Source organism: Chelon labrosus (genome assembly GCF_963514085.1).
Source record: "Chelon labrosus genome assembly, chromosome: 8".
NCBI classification, from domain to species: Eukaryota; Metazoa; Chordata; class Actinopteri; order Mugiliformes; family Mugilidae; genus Chelon; species Chelon labrosus.
In genome coordinates, this window is record NC_140358.1 from 59,778 (window position 1) to 75,304 (window position 15,527).

The following is a 15,527-nucleotide window of genomic DNA, read 5'->3' on the forward strand; positions in this document are numbered from 1 at the left end:
CTAGAAAAGCGAGGAGCCCCCTGGTGTTTCTTTGTGGCTTAAAGAGCTCTCGTCATACCTGCCACCAGAAAAGATCATGTTTAATCTCAGGAAAAAACCATCAGTCTTTGATAAATGCTGGGGAGGATTTCTGACCTTTTTACATAATAGAGCTGCCCCTGTAAGCAGTGTCCATGGTCAAAATTGAAAACTGTACTGCAGTGTGCTGCAGGAGTCCTGGGTGATCCCCAGGGCTGATGCAACTTTCCCCAGGCCGCTTGTTGTCTCTATCTTCTGTACCAATCCATCTCTGTGCATCTTGTTTTTAATAATTTTTAATATATATATTTTTATTTTTTGTTTCCCCTTTTTTTTTTTTTTTTTTTTTTTTAATGCCCCTTCGATAGGTGTGAATTGGGGTTTTTGCTTGACTTGTTGTATCACTTTTTTTTTTGTTTGTTTGTTTTTTTTCCTTTTTGCTTGTTTTCACTAGTTTTTTTACTGATTATTACTGCTGTTGTAACCATTGCGGTTATTGCTATTGATTTTTTGTTTTTCCCCACTCTTGTCCAGGGGAAGGGGAGGGAGGGGGGCTGGGGGGGTTAATGTGGGATGTTAATTGATTGCACTGACCTTGAAGTGTTGTACGAAATCTTAATAAATAAATTGTTCAAAAAAAAAAAAAAGAAGATGCTGTCGGGATGTAAGTCACCTCTGTTGAGACACGTGGTGTCTCACCGCAGGCAACTTTTTATGATCTTAAACAATAAATCAGAGGAGTTCGATTACCGCTTCATTGTGCGTGTGGACGATTTTGATTATGTGTTGTTCGTTACTTCATCTGCGGCTAAATGTTTCGGCTGTGGCGAGGAGGGACATCTCGTTAACGCCTGCCCGGGCCGGGCAAGGCCGGCGGGGCGGCGGGCGCTGCCGGGCAGCCCGTACCTGTTGCGCAGCGGCAGCCCGGTGTTGCGGGACAGGACGGAGTGGGGGCTGAGCAGCAGGTGGAGAAGGAACAGAACCAGGACAGAGAACGTACTGAGGTGAGGAGGGAGAGGGAGAGTGGTGTCGGTGACGATGGGGAGGTGGTGGCCGAGGAGATAGGTGAGGTGGGTGAAAATAGAGATGTGATAGGTGAGGGGAGTGAGAGTGGAGGGGGTACAAGTGAGGTGGTGGAAAGCAGGAAGGTGACCGGTGAGGTGGAGGAAAACAGAAAAGAGACAGGTGAGGTGGAGGAAAACAGAAAAGAGACAGGTGAGGTCTGTGAGGGCAGTGCACAGGCTGAGGCTGTCGTCATGGAAACCGGTGTGTTTGAGGCAGCGCCTGTTCCTGTAAAGCGGCGCAGTAAGCGTAAGAACGTGTCTGGTGCTGGGGAGGGCAGTAAGGCTGGGCGGCTGGAGGTTCAGCCGACTGCTGCAAACAGCAGCGACAGTGGCGGCTGGGTGTCCGACTGCAGTGAAGTGTTAACTGACAGTCAGGAGAAAAAGTTGTATCCAGAGAAAATGTTCAAGCTGTTCTTAGAGAGAACTAAAGGTGTGAAGGGCCTCGATCTGGAGCAGCATTTTCCAGATCAGCTCACTTTTTATTACTCTGCAAGACACGTTATTAAAAACAGAGCAACATCCGAGCTAACTGATCAGGAAATATTCAGACTGAAGAAACAGTTGGGCAAAGTTAGAAAACAAATTAAGTTTTAATGATGAAGAAGCTGCTGGTTTTATTTTTATCTTTAACTGTTTGTGTTCTTAACATCTCCCTCATCATGGATTCTTTTAGAGTGGGGACGTTAAACATTAATGGAGCCAGAGAGGCAAGGAAAAGGGCGCTGGTTTTTGACACAGCACGAAGGAAATGTATTGATGTGTTGTTTTTACAAGAAGTTCACAGTGATGAAAGCAATGAAGTAGACTGGACTAAGGAGTGGGAGGGGCAGGTGGCTTTAAGCCACAACACCACACTCAGTGGTGGGGTGGGTTTACTGTTCTCCAGAGCTTTCACTCCTTCTTCACTGGAGGTCGAGCACGTAGTAAAGGGGAGATGTCTTTTAGCCAAAGCAAAGTTCGAACAGCGCACTCTGGTTTTTATCAATATTTATGCTCCAACCAACGGTGCAGAGAGGAAGAGCTTTCTAGAAAAGGTCAGCAGTAGATTGAACTGCTGTAGCCCGGAGGACTTTTTATTCTTGGGTGGGGATTTTAACTGCACCGAGTACGAGTTTTTAGATCGTAACCATGCAGAGCCTCATCCAGCCTCCCAACACGCTCTGAAGCAGCTGGTCCACTCTCATGGCCTGGTGGATGTGTGGAGAAGGATGCACACAGACTGCAGACAGTACACATTGCCCCGCCTGAATGAGGACAGGATTTCTTTAGCCAGACTTGACCGGTTTTATTGTTTTAAGCATCATTTTAATGTTTTTAAAGGTTGTAAGATTATGCCAGTTGGTTTTACTGATCATTCTTTGGTGTTGTGTCATGTTGTTGTTAAGAATATTTTACCTAATAGTGCATACTGGCATTTTAATTCAGTTTTAACCTTTGATAAAGGTTTCAAAGAGGCTTTAAGTTTTTTCTGGACTTCTTTTAGACAAAGGAAAGCTGATTTTACATGTCTTAGGCAGTGGTGGGATCATGGCAAAGCAGAGATAAGGCTCTTGTGTCAACAGTATACTCTCAGTGTCACAAAAGACATCTGTCGATCTATTAAAGACCTGGAGACTGAAATAGTGGATTTAGAGACACTTAGTGGTTCCACAGGAAATCGAGGATATGTTGAAATCCTCAAGTCCAAAAAAATGGCTTTAGCCAACCTGCTAGATACCAGAGTACAAGGTGCACTGGTCCGGTCCCGGGTTCAAAACATCACAGAGATGGATGCTCCCTCTGGCTTCTTCTTTGCCCTGGAAAAAAAGCACGGACAGAGGAAGGTAATACATTTTTTGCTGTCTGACACGGGAGAGGAACTAAGTGAGCCTGGCCAGATACGACAGCGAGCTGTTGAGTTTTACTCGTCGCTCTTCACCAGCGAGTATGAGGAGAATGACACGCTGTGCGAGGGGTTCTGTGGTGAACTGCCTCAGGTCTCCACGGAGACCAACTCGCAGCTCGAACGGCCTTTGCAGATGGAGGAGTTGCACACCGCTCTGCAGAGTATGCAGGGACGGCGGTCTCCTGGTGTCGATGGCCTGACTGTTGAATTTTATAAAACCTTTTGGAGCATCATAGCACCTGATCTTCTGGAAGTGTTTAATGAAAGTCTGGCTTCAGGTTCTCTTCCGCTGTCGTGCCGCAGGGCTGTCGTAGCTCTCTTACCAAAAAAAGGCAACTTACAGGACATTAAAAACTGGCGTCCTGTGTCCCTCCTGTGTACAGACTACAAGATCCTGTCCAAGGCTTTGGCAAACAGGTTGAGGGAAGCCATGGAGCAGGTCATCCACCGGGACCAGTCCTATTGTGTGCCTGGCAGGTCTATGGTAGACAATGTCTACCTGATTCGAGATGTTTTGGAGGTCTGCAGCTTACTGGGCATCAAGACTGGTCTCATTTCGCTGGACCAGGAAAAGGCATTTGACCGTGTTGAACACAGCTTCCTCTGGAAGATCATGCAGAAGTTTGGGTTCAGCACTGGTTTTATCGCCAAGATCCGGGTGTTGTATAGTGACATTGAGAGTATGCTGAAGTTCAATGGCAGTCTGTGTGCTCCTTTCAGGGTGCATAGAGGCGTCCGGCAGGGCTGTGCTCTGTCTGGGATGCTCTATGCACTTTCCCTGGAACCCCTCCTCTGCAAAATACGTGCAAGCATTGACGGCCTGATTTTACCTGGTTTTAACAAGAACATTGTTTTATCGGCTTACGCTGATGACGTCATCATCCTAATTAAAGATCAAAAAGATGTTGACATTTTAATTAAATTAACTGATTCTTTTAACACTTTGTCCGCAGCGAGGGTGAACTGGAGAAAGAGTGAAGCCCTTGCTGTTGGTGGATGGTGTAATGACCTCCCTGTTCTTCCACAAAATTTAGCATGGAAAAAAGATGGCCTTAAATACCTTGGTGTCTTCCTAGGGAATGAAGTAATGGTTAGAAGGAACTGGGAAGACATCATAGGAAAAAAAAAATGGAAAACTTAGTGCGTGGAAATGGCTGCTCCCTCAAATGTCTTTCAGAGGTAGAGTTCTTGTGCTCAATAATATTGTAGCCTCACTGTTGTGGCACCGCCTGGCTTGCTTAGATCCCCCATCAGGTCTTTTATCCCAGATCCAGGAAAAAATAGTAAATTTTTTTTGGGATGGGATGCATTGGGTGCCACAGGGGGTGCTGTTTCTGCCAAGAGAGGAGGGGGGGCAGGGCCTCATCCACTTGGCCAGCAGAACTGCCACTTTTAGATTACAGTTCATACAGAAGTTTTTGACAGGACCGGCAGATCTGGTGTGGAGGGAAGTGGCCAGCTGTATCTTCAGACGCGTGAGTAACCTGGGATTGGATGCTGCACTGTTTTTAACTGATTCTAATTTTTTAAAGTTAAAGGGGTTGCCTCCATTTTATCAGGGTGCTTTTAAATCATGGGCCCTGTTCAAATGTAGTCCTAGGAAAAGCTCCAACTCTCTGTACTGGTTGTTAAAAGAGCCGCTGGTCTATGGGGCCAGGCTGGACATCTCCAGTGGAGCCACGCCTGGATTAACGGCAGCCTTGCTGAATAAAAAGGTCCAGGTCCTAAGGCAGGTGGTGGACGCTGCAGGGCCTGAGCTGACCGATGCCCAGGCTGTGGCTTCCTTGCTGGGTTTCCAGTCCACCAGGATGGTGGTGAGGGTCCTGGAGGCATGGCGACAGAGACTCTCTGGGAGGGAAAGAGCCCTATTGGTAGAGTATAGCCACGGGACCGAGCCAAACAATGTGGATCCCTTCCCTGAAACTTTGGTGAACCCCCAGTTCGGAGAGGCAAGTGGATCACTCCTCAAACCAGACCTTATCCTTATCCTGCAGGCTACAGATAAGAAGGCCATCTACAAGAACTGTGTAAAAGTGCTGAACAGGAGAGGATTTGACTGGCAGGGAGCCCTCTGCTTGGACTGACAGACTGGGGGGAGGGGGTCCACAGTGGAGGGTTTTATATAAACCCCCCCTCAGAAAACGCACGGCCGACCTCCAGTGGAGAATTTTACATGGCGCCATTGCTACAAATGCTTTTATCTCTGTTTTTAACGCTGATGTCTCAAACCAGTGCCCTTTTTGTTGCCTTCATGAAACAGTGTTTCATGTTTTTAGCGAGTGTGTGAGACTCACTGAGTTTTTTACTCTTTTAGCAAATGTTTTTAATCATTTTAATGAGGTATTTTGCAAACCACTGTTTATTTATGGTGTCAGATACAAGAAGACTAATCAGAGAAAATGGCAACTTCTAAATTTCATTCTGGGTGAAGCGAAGCTGGCCATTTATGTGTCCAGAAAGAGCAGGCTGGAGAACGCAGTGGGTCAGGAGGCAGCCTCAGTCTGGCGCTGCAATGTCAAGTGCAGACTGAGGCTGGAGTTTAAGTTTCACAAAATGAACCACGATTTGGACAGTTTTAAAAATATGTGGTGCTACGGTGATATATTCTTTGTACTGTTGTCAATGACGAGATGCAGTTTGCACAATTTTTAACTGAATAGAGACTAATGTTTTTTACATGTTTCATGTCTTTGGCCACTGTAGCACTTTAAATAATATATCTAACATGTAAATAAAGTGTGTTTTGAAAATCAAAATCTTCTTCTTCTTCTTCTGTTTCTTGGCAGATGACTATTTTGTAGTATACCGCCACCAACTGTACAGGAGTGTGTAATACCATGAACGTCGTGGAGTCTAGGCTTATATTAAATCAAAACAAACCAAAAAAAAGAAAAAAAAAGAAATTATATTCTTTTCATTAAACCAGTATTATGAAGGTAAATAAATAAAGCTTTCAGTCTCTCACTTGTCATGCCCTTTTCTTCCAGAATTTCATTAATTGAATTCTCCCCTTCCATTTCTTGCCAGATTATTCTATTATCATTATACTTCTCACACTTAAAAAGTACATGATCAACATCTTCTCTGACTTGGCACACTATGCATAAACCATTACCCTTTCCTACTATATGTAAGGTAGAGTTTAGTCCTGTATGCCCTACTCTAAGTCTAGTATAGACCACTTCTTCTCTTCTGCTTAGACTCAGCAAATTAACTCTTTTCCCTGTCACATTCTTCTGATATGTGACAGGGATATCTCTTTGCTGTTCTCTTCTCTCTTTCTTCTGTCTGTACCCGGCTGGCCTTAGGCAGATGGGTCCCTCCATATGAGCTGGGTTCTGCTCGAGGTTTCTTCCCATTAAAAGGGAGTTTTTCCTTGCCACCGTTGCCTTCAGGCTTGCTCTGGGGGTTTCAGGCCGGGTTTTTGTAAAGCGTCTTGAGACGATTTGTATTGTTATTGATGCTATATAAATAAAATTGAATTGAATTGAATATGTATGGTAGTGTCTTGCATCAACCTTTGCATCCCATTCCCTTTGCTATTTTTGTATAATTACTGATTTGATAATGGATTTGACTTCTCCCTTTCCCATTGGAACATTAATTCCTATATATTTGATTTCCAACATCTTTTTTGCAATTTTATCTGCCTCTTTATTACCTTTAATGCCTATGTGAGCTGGAACCCAACAAAATTGAATAATGATTCCAAGGTTCCTGAGCTGCAGTAACAGATATTTAATTTCAATAATCAAATCTTCCCTTGAAGAGTGACCTGTATCTAGGCTATGTAAAGCTGGCATGGACTCTGTACAGATTACATTTCGCAATGGCTTAACCTCTTCGATCCACCTAAGGGCTGTTATTATCCCAGTCAGTTCAATAGAATATATAGATAACATATTATTTAGTCTATACCCCTCTCTTTTGTTAAATTCGGGAATATATATTCCAATACCACCATGCCCATTTTGTGGATCTTTTGATCCATCAGTATATATTTGTACATATCCATAAAATGCTGTTTTTAAATACCCCTGGCAATACGCTGCAAAACTTAGTTCATTTGGATACTCTTTCTTTCCTTTTAGTAATTCACTGTTGACCTCTGGTGATGGGAGAAACCATGGGGGAACCGCACTTAGAACCAGTGAAGGACTAAATTTAAATTCTTTAATTCTGCATTGTTCTGCTGTGCTGTTAATGTTCCAGCCGAACCCTTTTGATTCAGTTTGATATTCCCAGCAATCCTTCAGAACTGATATTGTTGGATTATTAATACTTCCCATCAGCCTAACCCAGTATGTTAGAGACAACTTAATATATCTTAGACTAAGTGGAGATTCTTCAGATTCTATTAATAACGCACTTGTGGGGGTTGTTTTAATAGCTCCTAAAGCAATTCTTATAGCTTTGAATTGAACCCTCTCAAGTTTTCTTAAAGACGTTTTACATGCTGAACTATAAACTACACATCCATAGTCTATGGAAGATCTTATTAAAGCTGTATAAATGTACATCAACGACTTTTTATCTGCTCCCCAACATTGTCCAGTGATCATCCTCATTAGATTTAGTACCTTTTTACATTTTGTTTCAACATGCTCTATATGATGCTTCCATGTAAGCCTTTCATCTAACCACATCCCCAAATATTTAAATTTCTTTTCTCTTTCGATTGGTTGATTGTATAACAGAACTTTATAATTTTCTGGGATCTTCTTTCTGGTAAAAAACATAACCTTTGTTTTAGGAATGGAGAATTTAAATCCCCAATCAATACCCCATTGTTCTAACATTTGTATGTCCTTTTGAATAGCTGTGGTTATGTATGCTATGTTGCGTCCCCTTTTCCATATGACTGCATCATCTGCATATAACAATCCTTCATTTCTTTCCCCTAATTTTTCAAATATGTCGTTTACCATAATGTTGAATAGTATGGGACTAATAGCACTCCCTTGAGGAATTCCACTTTCAACCATATATTCTTTACTAGTTCCATTACCAACTCTGATTCTTATTGAACGTTGTGACAGAAAATCTAGTATATAATTATACATTCTCCCATTGATTCCCATTTTATCTAACTTAATTAATAGACCCTCTCTCCACATTGTGTCATATGCTTTTTCAATATCTAAAAAAACTGCCACCATGACCTCTTTCATAACTAGTGTCTTCCCTATTTCATTGCTGAGTTTTACTAAGGCATCAGTAGTTGATTTACTTTTCCTGAACCCTGTTTGATATTTATTAAATGGACATTTATATTCTAGAAAATAATTTAACCTTGCCACTACTATCTTTTCCATTAGTTTTCCTAAATGTGAAGACAAAGCAATGGGTCTATAATTCTCTGGATTGCAAGAATCCTTACCTGGCTTGGGAAATGGAAGGATTGTTGCATTTTTCCACACTTTTGGTAATTTCCCTTCTTGCCATATCTTATTGAATAATTCAAGAATTTTTTCTAAGAATTTATCAGGTAGATTTCTAATCATTACATAACATATGTTATCACATCCTGGCGAGGAGTATCCTGTATTACCTAAAGCCATTTTAAGTTCTGCTAAACTAAATTCAGCATCTAATATAGACATATTTCCCTCTCTTGGATTCAGAATGTCTTTATTAGCATTTAGAATCTCATCCTTTCTTTTCTTAAAACACTCATCCATATGACTACCTTTATTTCTTTTCCAATTGTTGAACAAAATTGTCTCCAAGATTCTTTTTTTTGCTTCCTTAATAACTTTCCTTGCCAGAGCCTTTTTCCTTTGATATTCCATAAGGTTATTCATTGTAAGTGTTGTGCGCAACCTTTTAAAGGCTCTATTTCTGTCCTTAACAGCTCCTGTACATTCCTCATTCCACCATGGGACATTAGTTTTTCCCTTTTTGCTCATATTGTTAGGAATACTCTGACTTGCTGCTACAATGATAAACATACTTAGCTTATGATTCAATTCGTCAATACTCTGATCTGTTTCTTCATGAATTTCATTTAATTTATCTATACACCCTTCAGCAAATTTCTCCCAGTTTGCTTTCTTAAAACACCATCTATGATGTGCATACATTTCATCAGTTTTAAAATCAATGTCTACTTTACATAATATTGGATAGTGATCACTTCCAATACTTGTACTATGATCAACTTCCCATTCACACCTGCTGGCTATTTTTCTATCAATTAAAGTAAGATCAATACATGATGTTTCATTCTTGTAAATATTTATTCTTGTACCATTACCATTGTTCAAACATACTAACATTCTATCATTTATCATTTCTTCTAATATTTCACCATTTAAATCTGTGTGTTTACTTCCCCATAAACTATTATGGGCATTAAAATCCCCACACCAAATTTCTCTATGGTTTCTTTCATTAATGCTTCTCATTAACTCATTTGTTAATGCTTTACATGGGTTATAATAATTAATGACAGAAAGTTTTCCTTTGTCTCTATTAAAGATTTTAGTAACTATATTTTCATGTTCAGTTGTTGTGTGAATGTGTCTAAATGAGATCCCTTCTTTGACAAATGTGATGCAACCTCCTCCTCTATCTTTTTCTCTGTCAACTCTTATGCTATGATATCCTTTCAATATAAATTCTAAATGAGGTTTTAACAATGTTTCTTGGATACATATGACATCTGGTTTGTTTGTCAATTCTTGAACATACCTTTTAAATTCCTGACCGTTCGCTATCAAACTCCGTGCATTCCACTGGAGAATGAAAATCATCATTAATGTTTTAACCATTTTGAGACCCTCCATGCTTCTGGTTTAGTATTTTATGAATATCATCTGCCTTTGTTATTAACCCCAAAAAATCATTAGCAGCCTCCACAACTGATTTGATTTTATCACTTTTCTTAACATGTAGCATAGTGACATTAACCACAGAACATATAAAAGCAATAAATTCATTTTTCTTTATCAGCAGTGTCTCATGTGTAATTTTTGTCTTACATTCACAACAGTTTGGACTAGGTGTCGTGTAAGTCTTGTTCTGCTGGTTAATTTTCCTTATGGGATCACTCTCTGTGCTTGTGCATGGCCTATCGTTATCTGCCCTCCTTACTTCTGGTGGATAGATAGGATCTGATTTCTCTTCATGATTATGCTTCACAATGCTTTTAATTGCCTCAGCATATGAAACATTATGTGTTATCTTATATTTCTGAACTTCCTTAGCTTCCTTTTGTTTCACACACCCTCCATATGCTGCACTGTGTTGGCCTCCACAATTGCAGCATTTTAGCTCTGTATTCTCTCCACATTGTCCATACTCATCCTCATTTCCACATTTAGCACACCTAAGTTTACCTCGACACTGAGCAGCCACATGTCCAAACCTTTGACATTTAAAACACCTCATTGGATGTGGAATATACTCTCTGACTGTATAGCACATGTAGCCCATTTGAACTTTAGAAGGCATTTCATTCTTAAACCATATTAGTATAGGCATGCTGTCTATTTTTTCCTTTCCTTCGGTCAATCGCTTTACATCCACAATATCTCCCCCTTTCAAACTATTTTTAATTTCTTCAACAGAAACTGAAATTGGAATTCCAGTTATAACTCCTTTCTTTCTTGACATTACTCCCGGAATGTGTGATGTTATTTGGCCTTATTCAATGTGTCTTTCTTTAGGATTATCTCCCTTTGCTCCTCAGACGCTGCAAAAATTAGTAGCTTCCCATTTCCCATGAAACGTGCATGCTTAATTTTCCCTATTTCTTTTTCAATTGCTTTGGTGATATGTATTGGGTGTAAGTGTGGCCCTCCCTTTTGTTCAAATATAACAATCACTTTCCATGTTTCCTTAATTGTCTGCTGATCCTTGATCTTACTTCCATCTCTCTCAGGTTTACTTTTCTTTTTAACCGTGCCATTAGGTTCAGGTTCAGATCCACTATCTGATCGTGGTCTAAGCTTTCTTTTCCTGACTTCTTCCCACAACATTTCATCCACCAACTCGCTATCCTCGTATTGCCCATCTGACTCGTCCGACATAGTTCAGCTTACATTCACTGTACAGTTGATATTAGTTATTTGTCAGCGGTAACAAACAATTCGAATTCAAACCTTCCGCGTTCCTCCACTCTCTAACAGGAAACCACCTACCCAGCGCCCTCCCGTGCCGTCTTCTTCTTCTTCTTCTTCTTTGTTTATTGGCAGATTACATCTCTTTGGTGCATACCGCCACCAACTGTACAGGAGTGTGCAAAGGGACTTGGCATACTATCATGGTACTCTATGGTTGAAGAGGAAACGTTATATTTATAAAAAAATAAAAAAATAAAAAATAAATAAAATAAAAATGGAAAAAAAAAAAAAAAAAAAAGGATCCTAGATCCTTTTAATTAAACCTGTGTCATTCAGAAAAATGAATAAGGATTTGATCCTGTCTCTTTGCATTCCTTCTTCCTTAAGGATGTTCTCAATCCCATTTTCAGCCTCTCTTTCTTTCCATTGCTGCCTGTGTTCTGTGTATTTTTTGCACCTAAATAAAATATGGTCTACATCTTCTATAACATGACATTCAGAACATAAACCATTACTCTTCCCAATTAATCTTAGTGTACCATTAAGACCTGTGTGACCCAATCTTAGTCTACTATACACCACCTCTTCCCTTCTGTTGATACATACTGTTATTCTTTTCCTCCATACATTTTTTTGAATTGTGTGATAATGCCTTGCATTGTACTCTACCTCCCATTCATTTTGCCATTTCAGTATACCTTCTGATTTAATTTTAGATTTGGCTTCTCCCTTCCCCATTGAAATATTGATTCCTATATGTTCTTTTTTCAGCACATCCTTAGCTATTTTGTCAGCCACTTCATTCCCCTTTATCCCGACATGTGCTGGAACCCAACAAAACTGAACCAATATTCCAAGGTTCTTTATATTCAATAAAATATGTCTTGCCTCTATTACCAAGTCCTCTCTTACTGATTTTCCTGTTTCAAAACTGGTTAATACTGCCAAGGAGTCAGTACATATGACAGATCGTAGTGGCTTGATTTCTTCAATCCACCTCAATGCAGTTATTATTCCTGCCAGCTCTATAGAATATATTGATAGGAAATTATTCAATCTATAACCATATTTTTTCTTAAATGTAGGAATATATATCCCAATTCCACAATGACCATCTTGAGGATCTTTTGACCCATCTGTAAATATTTTAATAAAACCATAATATTTAGACAGAAGATGTCTTTGGCTGTATTCTGCAAGGTTTGCTTCATTAGGCTGTTTTGCTTTTTCCTTCAACAGTTCTACATCAATGGATGGCACAGGCAGCATCCATGGAGGAACTGAACTCAACACTAGAGCAGGGCTAAACTTGAAATCTAAAATTCCATACTCTCCTGCTGTATTTGTAATGTGCCATCCAAAACCAGAACTCTTTGAATGGTATTCCCAACATGCATTAAGGATTGTTAAGGCAGGATTATTTACACTTCCTTTAAGTCTCACCCAATATGTTAAGGACAACTTATCAAATCTAAATTTAAGTGGAGTTTCTTCAGCTTCAACTAATAGAGCACAAGTAGGAGTTGTTTTAAACGCTCCTAACGCAATTCTTAAACCTTTAAATTGCACTCTATCAAGTTTCCTGAGAGATGTTGCACATGCAGAACTATATACTATGCATCCATAATCTATATTTGATCTGATTAATGCTTTGTAGATGTTCATTAATGATTGTTTGTCTGCTCCCCATTGCTGCCCAGAAATCATCCTCATAAGATTTAGTACTTTTTTACATTTAGTTTCTACATGAACTATATGATGTTTCCATGTCATTCTTTCATCCATGTAGATTCCAAGATATTTAAACTTATTCACTCTTTCCAGTTGCTGATTATATAACATAATTTTAAAATTCTCTGGAACCTTCCTTCTTGTGAAGAACATTATCTTCGACTTAGGTAAAGAGAATTTAAATCCCCAGTCTAGTCCCCATTGTTCTATTATTTCTATTTCTTTTTGTAACCTTCCAACAATATATGGAACATTCCTCCCTCTTTTCCATACTACAGCATCATCTGCATACAACAGACCTTCACCTCCCTTTTCAAATAAATCATTAATCATAATATTAAATAAAATAGGACTGATAACGCTCCCCTGGGGAATTCCACTTTCCACCACATATTCTTCTGATAACTCATTACCTACTCTGACCCTCAAAGTACGATGAGATAAGAAATCCAAAATGAAATTAAACATCACTCCAAATATTCCAATCTTTTCCAACTTAATTAATAGACCCTCTCTCCACATGGTGTCATAAGCTTTTTCTATGTCCAGAAAAACGGCTACCATCACCTCCTTCATGACTAGAGACTTTTCAACTTCATTACACAGTTTAACAAGAGCATCTGTTGTTGATTTATTTCTTCTAAATCCTGTTTGGTAACTTTTAAGCAGGGATTTCTTTTCCAAAAAATAATTCAAACGGCCCACAACCAATTTTTCCATAAGCTGTCCTAGGTGTGAAGTTAGAGCTATGGGTCTATAATTACCTGGATTACCAGCATCTTTCCCTGGTTTAGGAAATGGGAGAATTATAGCCTTTTTCCATATCTTAGGTAACTTTCCTTCTTTCCAAATTTCATTAATTAGCTCAAGAATCTTTTCCAGTACTTCCTCAGGAAGTTTCCTGAACATAGCATAGCACAGATTATCACATCCTGGTGAGGAGTAACCTGTATTATTTACTGCCATTTTCAATTCTGACATATTAAAGCCATCATCAAGTATAGACTCAGTTTCAGATTTAGCATTTAAAATACCTTCATTCGCCTTTAAAATTTCCTCTTTCCTTTTTTTAAAACTATCTTCCAAGTGCTCTCCTTTATGTATTTCAGCAAAACATTTCCCCAACATATTAGCCTTTTCCTTATCTGATATAGCTTTACGATTTGTTTCATCAATTAGTACAGGAATATTTGCTGTTTTATATCTACCTGACATCTTTTTTACCATCATCCACATCTTATCTAATCTAATCTCCCTTCCAATTGTGGAGCAAAACTGCCTCCAAGATTCCCTTTTAACCTCTTTAATTACTTTCCTTGCTAGAGCCTTCTTTCTTTGGTATTCTATAAGATTATCTGTAGTTAAAGTTTTACGCAGTTTTTCAAAGCTTTATTTCGTTCTTTAATAACTTCTTTACATTTATCATTCCACCATGGAACATTGACTCTTTTCTTCTGGCTTTTACTTATAGGGATGGCCTGACTAGCTGCATTCAAAATGAGGATACTTAAATTATCATTCCTCTGATCTATAGTTTGTTCTACATTTGGAATATTCTTAACCTTTTCATTGCAATTTGTTAAATATTTCTCCCAATCTGCTTTCATAAAATGCCATTTATGATGAATGTAACTTTCTTCAATCTTCAGTTCAACTTCAATTTTACAAAAAATAGGAAAATGGTCACTACCAATACTTGTGTTCTGATCAGTCTCCCATTCACATATACTTGCTATTTTCCTATCAACTAAAGTCAGGTCAATACATGAGGTTTCATTTTTGTATATATTTATTCGTGTTCCACTACCCTTATTTAAACATACTAACATTCTATCATTCATCATTTCCTCTACAGCCTCCCCATTTAAATCTGTATGTTTACTTCCCCATAAGCTATTGTGTGCATTAAAATCCCCACACCAAATTTCTCTGTGAGACCTTTTAATAATGTTCCTCAGCAACTCATTTGTTAGAGCTTTACATGGATTATAGTAGTTAACAATTGTGTATTTGCCATTATCCCCATTAAGAATTTCAGTCACTATACATTCATGTTCTTTAGCTGTACCCAACTGTCTATATGGTATTCCTTCTCTAATAAAAGTCATACACCCTCCTCCTCTCTCTTTATCCCTGTCATGTCTGATACTGATATAACCTTTTAAAACAAATTCTAACTGTGGTTTTAGCCATGTTTCCTGAATACATATGATATCTGGTTTATTATTTAATTCATGTATATACCTTTTAAACTCCTGTCCATTTGCTATTAGACTTCTTGCATTCCACTGAAGAATGATTAAAACCATTAGATATTTAACCAGCTTGAGAATCTCCATATTTATTATTTAACATTTCATGAATTTCATCAGCTTTAGTTGTGGTGCCTAAAAATTCATTTGCAGCTTCCACAACTGATTTAATTCTATCACTCTTCCTAGAGTGCTGTATTGTGACATTAACTATAGAACATATGAATGCTATGAACTCTTTTTCCTTTATCAGCAAAGTCTCTTTTGAGATTCTTGATCTGCATTCACAGCATTTTGTCACTGGGTTAGACCTAGGTAGGCCTACCTCTAACTGTTCATCAGTATGGTTCCCAGTATTCTTTCTTGGACTCCAAGAGTTCTGTTCTGTTGGAGATACAAGTCCGTTAACATTAACGTCTTTCTTAGCTTTACTTATCTCCTTTAGTGCATTAGCATATGAAACCTGATGAGTCAGTTTGTACTTCTGAATTTCTTTCGCTTCCTTCTGTCT